Source organism: Grammomys surdaster, unplaced genomic scaffold (assembly GCF_004785775.1).
Source record: "Grammomys surdaster isolate TR1022 unplaced genomic scaffold, NIH_TR_1.0 172, whole genome shotgun sequence".
Classification (NCBI taxonomy): domain Eukaryota; kingdom Metazoa; phylum Chordata; class Mammalia; order Rodentia; family Muridae; genus Grammomys; species Grammomys surdaster.
The window spans coordinates 3,200,267-3,211,152 of record NW_021604620.1 but is presented as its reverse complement, the minus strand read 5'-3'; the positions used below and the strand labels follow the sequence as shown (position 1 = coordinate 3,211,152).

General features: G+C 47.4%; 1 pseudogene; it reads right to left on the bottom strand.

Annotated features, from left to right (window-relative positions):
• Window positions 1–2,126: 2,126 nt before the first annotated feature.
• On the bottom strand, window positions 2,127–2,489 carry LOC114621095 (annotated as a pseudogene).
• Between the last annotated feature and the right edge of the window lie 8,397 nt (window positions 2,490–10,886).

The following is a 10,886-nucleotide window of genomic DNA, read 5'->3' as shown; positions in this document are numbered from 1 at the left end:
GCCAGGGCCAGGGCCAGGGCCAGGGCCAGGGCCAGGGCCAGGGCCAGGGCCAGAGCCAGAGCCAGGGGCAGATAGAGAGAGCCTGAGACAGAGAAAGAGACAGACACAGTGACAGAGACAGAGACAGAGACAGAGACAGCCAGGGAGAGCCAGAGCCAGGAACAGAGACAGAGACAGAAACAGAGTTAGAGACAGAGAAAGACAGAGGCAGAAAGAGCTAGAGCCAGAGACAGGGACAGACAGGGACAGAGCCAAAGAAAGCCAGAGGCAGAAGCAGAGATAGAGAGAGACAGAGACAGAAAGAGTCGGACAGAAACAGAGGGAGGAGAGAGAGAGGAAGAAAGGGAGGGGGAAAGGAGACAGGATTATGTGTATTAATATAAGCTATTAAGATGGACTCAGATTGGGAGAAACAAAGCAGACGGCCCATGGAGTGACTTGAGGGGCCAAGCCAGAGGATAGCTTGGTGAACTGTCCAGCTCTGCCTCGCTGGAGTGAGTGCTCACACAGAGCAAAAGCAAAAGCGCCGCATGAAACAATGTTTCCATCAGGCACCTGATGCTCTTCTTTCTTATTCTCCCCCCTCCCTGTCTCCCTCGCTGTCTTTACAATCTTTAGCTTTAAGCCTCGTAACCCATACCTGTAGTATTTTGTCTAGAAGAATAGGACTTGAGAAGGGGAGAGGTTCCAAATCCTTCCTTTGGACAGGAGGTGCTGTCAAGATGTTGTAGGATGTGCTGCCCTTGCTGCATTTACTCTCAGCTCACGCTGGAAACTGCTGCCCTAGAAAGGAGCCTGGAGAGCATCGAGGATTCTCTCAGAGCAGCAGCAGAGGCAGAAAGGAGCCCCTTGGGGGGAACATGAGACCCGCAACTTGTGGCTGGCTATCTGTGTACTGTAACCCCTGCATCCCATAATCCCTTCATTCTGGGGTCTCCCACCTAAGGAAGGCTTGACCACCAGGAACACATAGTAGGTTAGCATATATAACTGCATTTGTTTCTTTCACAATTGTATCTTTTTCATTGCCAGTACAGCAGTCCATGCTATTACCCTCCACCTTATGTATTGAGATGGGATCTCTCACTTAAACACAGAGATCTCTGCTTCAGCCAGTCTGGCCAGCCAGCTAGTGTGGGGGAATCCTGTCCATCCCTCCAGAGCACTGACTTTGCAGTTGGGCCACTGAAGCCTACCCTGGTATTTTGCAGAGGAGCTGGGTATCTGCGGCACTCAGGTACTCCTGCTTGCACTACACTTTAGTACCCGAGCCATCTACCCAACTCAAGTAAAGATTTTTTTTTTTTTTTTTTTTGCTGGACTTGAGCAAGCAAGGGTTTCTTTATTTATGAACCTCCAACTTTTTTAAAGACTGAGATATGGGGAACGATGATCCAGCAGACGATGTGCTAATCCAGGCATATATCCAGGGTGTGAGAAGCCCAGGCTTTGCAGGCAAGCTCATCTGAAGTCTGCAGAGACACATCTGTTCTCATGGAGACGCCTTTGGTGGAGACACTTCCTCGGCACTATGGTGAGGAGGCCGCAGAAACTCATCCTTCACAGGCCATGAAGCCACAGGGAGACCAGCAGGGCTGGAATGCGTATGCTTGCTTTAACCCAGAGACTGGGAGACTCAAGACCTTTACAGAACCTCATACTCCAGGAGCAAAGAAGTCAGTGTGGTGGTATCTGCTTCCAAGATATTTTGTATTGTATTGCATTGTATTGTGTTGTATTCTTTTACTAATATTAATTTTTTCAATGTAAAATAGACTAAGTCAAATTTTTATAGCAAACACGCCATAACCATATGGCACTATTTCCATCAATGTCCATAAAATGGCATCAGTACAAAACTTGAAGCAAAGACAATAGATTAGTAATTAGAGCCTCAGGTAATGTTGATTTTAGGAAGAAGCTTAACAGGTTAAAGAAGGAGCATATGACATAAATTCAAGTAAGCAATTCAAACTTACAAATTATGAAAATTCTCCACTTGTATAGCTGGCTTCTTTTGAATGGCTAAATTCTAGCCTCATTTTTTTTTCATCAGCAAGCCAATTGGACAAACTCGTTTACCCAAATTTACATCCTAGAATATGTAAGTAAACTGAAGACAGTATTCAGATGAGTAAGTTGTATTCATTTTCGTCATCTCTGTGATCAGGTTGCAGAGGACATGCTTTTCTCCACGCTTTTCTCTCTTTGCTTTTTCCTAAGCCACTGCTTCCTGCCTCTTCAGGAATCTGGTTCTCTTTCTTAGAATCTTTAGGGGACAGCCTGAGGAATTCCCCGATGTCTTTTTGCCACTTGGGAGTTGGGCGCTCACAGACTGGGTTCCCTCCTGCACACTTATTTTTAGCTTTTCTCGATGAACTTGAGAAAGAATTGTTGATAAAGATGGAGGAACCAAGCACCTTACTGGAGGCTTGAGAAGCCACTGTTTTTCTGTAGGCTCCTGGGACATAGTTTGCTTTGGTCCACATCGTGTTCACACAGGAAGAGGCAACTTTCACTGACTTCCCCAACTGCAGATGTCTTAACTGGACAAGAACCCCATTGTATTGTATTCTATGTGCACAGCTCTTTTGCTAAATCATCATGTGCATGCAGTGCCTATGAAGGCCAGAAGGGGGAGTCAGATCACCCAGAACTGGAATCATAGGAAGTTGTGAGCTGTCATGTGGGTGCTGGAAATTAAACCAAGGTCCTGTGCTAGAGCAGCCAGTACTCTTGATCGCTAAACCATCTCCTTAGTCCCTCAAATACTCTAAAACAGAATATTTTTCTTTGAAATTTTCATGCATATGAACAATGTATCTTGATTATCTTCACCCCTTTTCAATTCCTTTGGCACCCCAACATGTCTTCCTCCCAATTTCATGTCCTCTTACTCGAAATCTCCCTATTTATTTTTTTTATTTATTTTTTATTTTTTGGTTTTTTCAAGACAGGGTTTCTCTGTATAGCCCTGGCTGTCCTGGAACTCACTCTGTAGACCAGGCTGGCCTCGAACTCAGAGATCCGCCTGTCTCTGCCTCCCAAGTGCTGGGATTAAAGGCGTGCGCCACCATCGCCCGGCTGAAATCTCCCTATTTATACTAATTAGTTCTGTCCATATGCACAGGGATGTGGGACCACCCATGGCAGAATGGCAACCTACCAGTGACCACGTCCCATAAAGACAAGTGACTATCGCTCTTCTAGTAGCTGTCAACTGACTAAATAGCTCCTTAGCTAGGAGTGGGTCCTCCAGGGCCCCTTCCCCATCCATAACAGAATCTTAAAAAACTTGATCATGTGCAGGTATCTCCAGGTGCCGTGCCTATCCATCAGGGATCTACAATATACGGTGGACCAGAATCTAAACATCTGTCACACTGGTCTGTGGGACAGTGGGCTGTGAGAAGCAGCTGGGTACCTGGTCAAGCACAGGCCTCAAACTGCAGACCCTAATGGGACAGTAGGTGTTTGGTCTTTCTCCTGGACCCCTCGTTCCCTCACTTTGCTTCAGCCCTCCACAGTTCCTCCTACAGAGAGGTCTATGGCCATCGGTCACATAGGAACAGTGCCTCAGGCTCTCCCACATGTAGAAGAGGTATCTCCAAGCTCTCAGACCAAGCCAATAGGGGTTATCTGCTGTTAGACCCTAACCCACCCCAAAACTGTATATAAGAACCCTATTTGGGAGAAGTAAAGATGTGTGAGAATCATCCCGTTGTCCGAGAGTTTCTGTCGCAAGAGCTGTAACACTTGGGAAGAGATCTTCTCTCTCAAAGTGCCTTCAGGACCCTCCCCTCCTTGCTAGCTAGCTGGCTTCTCACTGGCCCAGCCAGGACTGGCTCAATGCAGAGACAAGTGCAGCACCTGGGAGCAACTGGGAGGCAACAGCAGAGACGGGGCAGAGGCAGCAGCGGAAGTAGCAGAGGTGATTCTCCCTCCCTGCTCGCACTCTATCCCCTTGGCCTGGACTCCCACACACAGCTGGGCTGAAGATCTTCGTGGGAAGCCCTCTGGAACAGGGACCCACACTGGTCAGTATTTTTCTCTCCCTCTTTGTCACCATGAGTCCCTTCTCAAGTTTTGTGCAGAAGTCCAGTGGAAGGGAAACCTTCTAGTACCTGGCTGTTGGCATTCACAATCTCTTTAACCCTCTCAATACCTCTTCCTTTATGTCTTTCCTTCTCAGCGAATTATGTGAGGATCCCAGCTATGTGATGTGATTATCCCACAGCTGGTGCATTTCTAGAGGAACGGCCACCACAGAGGAGCATGCTGGCTTGCTTCCAGCCGTCTGGGCCCAAACATTAACCATTGTCTTCCTTGGGTGGACAGAAAGGAGCAGGCACAAAGTACAGCTATATCTGGCCCAAGATAATACCTGCATTTCCCCAAACTGTGCAAGTCTTTTTATGTAAATTAGATTTCGACAGCTGCTTTGATATAGGAAAGATCATGGATGAAGCTGAGCACAGGAGAACATGATGGGAAGACTGAGGGAGTGTGTTAGCATGTGGGAACCAGGCAAGTGTGGCAGGCTGGGAAGTCTCTTAAGAGAGCTGGGAGAAGTGGGCTCAAGAGATGGCTCACCTGTTGAGAGTGCTTGCTGGTTCCCAGCACCCACACTGGTCGGCTCATAGCTACCTCTAACTCCAGCTCTGGGAGATCTAATGCCCTCTTGTGGCTTCCCTAAGTAATTGCATTCATTGCGTGCATACAGGCACACATGCATGCATACACACACGTAATTAAAAACAATTCTTTAAAAAAAAAGAGGAATAGCTATTTATGGTAAACCCTGTGCTTGGGTGGCAGCTGTGGTTATTGGTGGTGCTCACCCCGGTGCTGGCAATGACCCTGGTGCCACACATGTGGCAAAGCAGGCACTGTGTCTTTCAGAGTGCCCCTCCCATGCCGGCTCACTGTAGCAGTGACGAGGAGAATTGGTTCATCTGTTTAATGGTGCAGGGAGTAGAGCTGGATGCCACTTTGGGAAAGAACTTTTATAGAACAGCAGCCCTGTACAATACCTTGACTGCAAAGGACTCCACCTAAGGCGTGACCAAGATGTCCCTGGATTCTGCAGGCCCCACTCCTGTTTCTACAGGACTCATGATCAAGGAGTTGGAGTCCATAGGTGACATCTGCAGTAGAGTGTGCAAAGCCAAACACCTTGTTGTTGGCTACGTGACCCACAGGACCCTTAACAAGGATGGCTGGCCCCCACCTGGACTCCTAGTCTGAAGCTCAGCCCCATTTATCTGAATTGCAAAGTCTGGTCCTAGGGCGAGGTGGGGAGACAGGGGTTAAACATTCTGTGGAACAACCTGCTGAAGCCTCAGGGCCCTCTGCACTGAATAAAGCAGATACTTAACCTGAGAAAAATAACAACAGAGGAAGCTAACGAGGATAATCTTTGGCAGTAACTCTACCATTATCCCTGCCCCACGCGGCCCCCCCCCCCCCCCGTTAATTACAGTTGATACATGCTTGGCAGCCTCTGTCAAGTCTACTGTCCCCTCCCCACCCCCACCTCAGAACTGCAGAGGTGACTCGGCCTGAAGCCCCTTGACATGAGCTGGTGATATATTGCAATTAACATTTGTCATTTGTCTCCAGATACAATCTGGGTGGCCTCACTGAAGCAGACGTTGCACGCTTGTGTCTTCTTAATTATCTCTTGCACCTGGTGCAGTCTGTACCTGCATGGAGCACCAGGAGACCTTCACCAGGTGCCCTTGGGTGCCCAGGCTATCTGTTCATCTCTCCATTATTTTATAACAGAGTGACTCAGCTAAGGGCAGAGCAGAGGTCAGGCCTCCAAACACCCTCTGCCCACTCCATCTTTAGTGCTCCATGGGGAGCATCCATCTTTAGTGCTCCATGGGGAGCATGGCTTGGAGTGAGCTTCTTTTTGACTTTGATAAGTCTCACCGAGCCCACCCACCTGGAGGTCCTGAGACATCTTCTCTAGGAAGAAAGAAACTGACAGTTAACAGAGGCAGTTGGTGTGCTTCTTAGAACTGTGCCTGAGTCAGGATTAGAAGCTGGAGAATGACCCCTGGGACCAGAGCCAGGGAAATCTAGACCTGGGCGGTACAGGGAAATAAGGCTTAGTTGGCTTTAAGGGTCAACATAGCCTGGAGCCATCTGAGAAGAGACCCTCAACTGAGGGAGTTCATGGATCAAATTGGTAGGTAGTACATCTGTCTGGGATTTTCCTGATTGTTAGTTGATGTAGAAAAGTTCAGCCCACCATGGGTGGCACCATCCCCTTTTAAGTGATCTGGGCTGTATAAGAAAGCTTGCTAAGTAGGAGCCTGTGAGCAAACAAGATTCCAAGATCTTCCTTTCAAAGGGACACTTGTCTGATCCCTAATTGTCGGTCTACATCAGTCTGTCCCACCACAGGGCATGGCAGCTTGAAGAGGCAGAATACGGGGAGCTTGACCACACGTACCCCATGCTGGCCAGTGCAGGGCTGTAGGGTAGTGCTGAGACACTGCTCCAGGAGTAGGAAAGCACAATCTGAGATGTGGGGAAGCTGGAGCTAGTTTGGGGGTCCCCAGACTATGGGGTTCTCAGACTCTTGGGCATCCAGGCATCACTGGGAGTCAAGGAAGAGTTGAGAATGGAGTCAGGGCTGGCGGGCTGGGGACAGTGTCTAGTCTGGGGGTCAGGGAAAGGGGGAGCTCTGGCTTGTCCCAGTGGTGATTGTCCTTAGCTTGGCAGATGCAGGCTTGGTGGCAGTTGTGGCTGGGAGCACAGAGAGTCCTTCTACAGAAGAATTAAGCTGCAGCTCTGTAGTCCACTGCCTTCTCCATGGTTCCCTATGGCATATCTTGAAGAAAGAGACAGTCCATGGTTCTAGACAGTTTATTGGCTGTTCATGGCAGAATATGGATGTATAACATACCATACCCACTTCTCAGTGTGGACCTGAGGTTAAATACCTTTTGCAGGGAGGAAGTCTGGGAAGGGAAGCTTTTTGGCTAAGACCTCCAGGTACCTCATTAGCAGAGAGAACTCTGCTTTGAGCCTATGTGACCACAGGACAAATTTCTTTTATGTGAGGACCATGGTATGTGTTCTAGGCCAGGAGTCTGGCAGGGAGCTCGGAGTTGTCTAAGTCTCAGGTGTGTGCCCACCAAGTCTCTGGGTCTCAACCTGCTCTACCTTACTGAACTTCCTAGTATGGTTTTACGTGCCACACCTAATGATTTATGGACAATGGATAGAAAAATAAACCACAGAATCAGAACTGCAGACTCTTACATGACCCAAGCTGGACTCTGATACTTACCCACACTTCAACCCTTCTCTTGCTTCAACTTCATCTTTAGTGAGTACTGGTATGAACCAGATGCTGCAGACAGGCTGTGCCTCGTGGTGCAGAGCTCACAGTAGCTTCTGGTGCATAAGTAAGTGACTGTCTATGACATGGTACAAGACTCCTGTCTTAGTCAGGGTTTTATTGCTTCAGTGAAACACCATGACCAAAAAGTAAATTGGGAAGAAAAGCGTTTATTTGGCTTACACTTCCAGATCATAGTCCATCATTGGGGAAAGTCAGGACAGGAACTCAACCAGGGCAGGAATCTGGAGGCAGGAGCTAGTTGCAGAGACCATGGAGGGGTGCTGCTTACTGGCTTGCTTCCCAACCTTGCTCAGCCTGCTTTCTTATAGAATTCAGAACCATCAGCCCAGGAATGGAACTACCCACCATGGGCTGTGCCCTCCCCTGTTGATCACTAATTAAGAAAATGCCTTACAGCTGGATCTCACAGAGGCATTTCCTCAATGGAGGCTCCTTCCTCTCTGATGACTTTAGCTTGTGTCAATTTGACACAAAACCAGCCAGCACAACACCATTACCAATAATGTCATACCTGTTCTGGGTAGTGGATTGATTCTTGCCCATCATTCCCCAGTCTTGGGTGTGTCACTTTATACACTTCCAAGTCCAGTTTGTAACCGTTCTGAAGAAGTGCTCTCTGTAAATGTTCATTTCAGATTACACTAATGGGGTGTGTCTTTCATTTCTATCCCCAGGCTCCTACACTACTCTCATAACTACACGGCCAACCTTCACTGACCTCTCTTTCTAAGGCACTGACTACCTGGCAGGACAGATTGAAATGCCCTTTAGACATAAGGGCCCTCTATAAAATGTTATTATCTTCAGAGTACTAATTGGCTTAACCCATATAAAATATGCATGCACTTTCTTGTCCATCAGAAGATTTTACCACTGTCCTTTTTAAAATTCTTTGTCGGCACTATAATGAGCTAAACAGCCGTTTTGCTTTGCTGTCAATAGGCGATTTTCCCCCTGCTTTCCCCTCAGCTCGCCTGCAGGCTTAAAAGCTACAGGCTAAAAATTGTGCCTTCTGGGGAATGACAGCACAGAAGGACAGTTCTGAATGTTGGCAGCAAGGACTGCACCTGCTACTCTAATTACTGCTCCTGCAAGGAGCATGCTCCTGGCTACCCAGCTTTACAGAGATGCTAACCCACCTCTGTGAGTGGAGACCTGTCAGACTGAATGAAGAAGCATCAGGCAGCCTCCTAACTCCCTTGTCACCCAGAAGTGGAAAACTTTCTTAAAAGTAGACAGGCGATCCCAGGTCTGGAAACACAAGAGCTGGTTACACAGACAGAATGTGACAGAGAGAAACATTGTTTCTGGCTGTAACAAGTGTTTGTTGACACTGTCTTTAGTAGACTTTTATTATTCATTATTGTTTCCTCTGACCTCTCTCCAACCCTTGGCTTTTCAGAAACATGATTTCTTTGTATAGTGAGGCTGCCTTTGAAAATGTTACATCACCCAGGGTTGTCTGACACTCTGTTCTTCTTCTGTCACCCTGGGGTTGGGCTGAAAGGCCTGTGGCACCAAGTCCAGCTAATGCTCTGTTTTTGAAGGTCATAAAAGAAAGTCCTTTGTATTAGTTTTTTGATGCTGTGATTAAAAAAAAATACCACCACCAAAAGCAACTTAAGAAAGAGTGTATTTTGGCTTATGGGTCCTGAGGGATATAGCCGTGGGGAAGAAGTAGCGACAGGTGATGGGAGCAGAATGGCTACTCACATTCTTCCTCCAGACACACAAAGCAAAGAGCAGAGATAGGAAGTGTGGAGAAGCAATAAACCCTTAAACCCCTCCCCCAGTGACACATTTCCTCCAGCAAGTCTCGGTCTCCCAAAGGTTCCATAACCTCCCCAAACCATGCCAACAATTGGGGACCAAGTGTTCATATTCTTGAACCTATGAGGATCAATGAAAAACAATGTTGTTCATTCAAAACACCGCACCACATCCTTTTCCTATATTGGATGGTACCTTTCATCCGCCATTGCCCAAGTTGGATTGCGGCGCTGGGCGCGCCTTCAGTGTGCAGCAGGATTCATGAGAGACGCGGCGTAGGAAATCCTAATGCAGATAAGGATGTCTGAATATGAACCGTCCCCTGTAGGCTTCTGGTCCTCAGTTGGTGGTGCAGTTTGAGAAGGTGGTGGAATCTTTAGTAGATGGAATCTTGTTGGAAGACATCACTGGGACAGGTTGGGGTTTTATAGCTAGCCCGCATTTCCTGTTTAGTGTTTCCTGGGTGCAGATGCATATGACCAGTCAAGTCACAAACCTGCATGTCAAGCGCTTGTCGGATGTCCTCTACCTGGACTGTGCTGAGATCCTTAAAAATGGAGAAGGCTGTAATCCAGGCCATCTGGAAGAATGACCCACAGGCACACTCAGCGAAGCAAGCCGCCACCCTTCTACTTGCAATCGAGTTTCACGCAGCCTTCTGCGCCCACAGAGCCCTGCCCCCACCAGCCCAGCTTTCAGCACCCTCGCAGGAGACACCGTTACTCACGCTCAGCATGCTTTTGACTTAAATCTTCTTAATGAATCCACCTGAAGGCGACTGCGTGTTCTCTTGAGTCCCACCTTCCAATGTTCTGCAGACTGTTTTCATCCCGAGCTTTTAGTCTCCCAGGTCCTGCTGTACGGACCCAGGTCCTGCTATGCAGACCCAGGTCCTCACTATAAACTAGAGGCAAGTTGCACACTCACTCACTTCCATGTATTTATATCTTGATTAAAGCAATATCCTCTACGTGTGTCTCTTTCCATGATCTAAAACTTCCTTTTTGGGGGCGGAGAGGTGGCTCAGTGGTGAAGAATGCTTGCTGCTCCTGCAAAGAACCCAAGTTCTGTTCCAGCTCCCACCCACAGCCAGCCCCCAGGGACTGGACAGCTTCTTCAGGCCTTCATGGCCACCTGCACATATGACACACATTAGGTAAGTAATAAGATAAGTCTTTAAAAATAAAATAAAACATTTTTCTTCAAGATTAAACACAAATCCTTAATTAAAATGTAGGAGGCAGTAAAATAAAATTCTAATCCTTTTATATACCCAATGAAATGAAATTGAAAGATTTTTTTTTAATGGTTCTATCCGATCTTTTAAAAAATTTCATTATCCTCCCTCAAATAAATGATCTTGGGTAATGCTTCTTCTTTATGGGAGCTAAAGTTTCCCAATAAAGTCATTATTCACTCAATCAACATTAAAGTAACCTAATCAAGAAAGGAAGCGCTGCCTCTGCAGTTAATGTCTGGCCTGCTAACAAACGCATACCCTCTGTAGGGCTCAATCGATGTTTATTTCTGTTCCATTTAATTTCATGCATATCTGTCTCATCTCAACACCCAGTATGGAAGCAGAGAAATATTTCTAATTTCATCAAATGCAGATATGCCAGGGGGAGCAATGGGAGTCCAACTGTGCAGGCCCCCCCAGCTTCCAGCATCCTCTGCAGTGTCCCAGAATCACTGTTCAAATCTCTCCACCCCACTGATACAGTTGCTGTGCAAG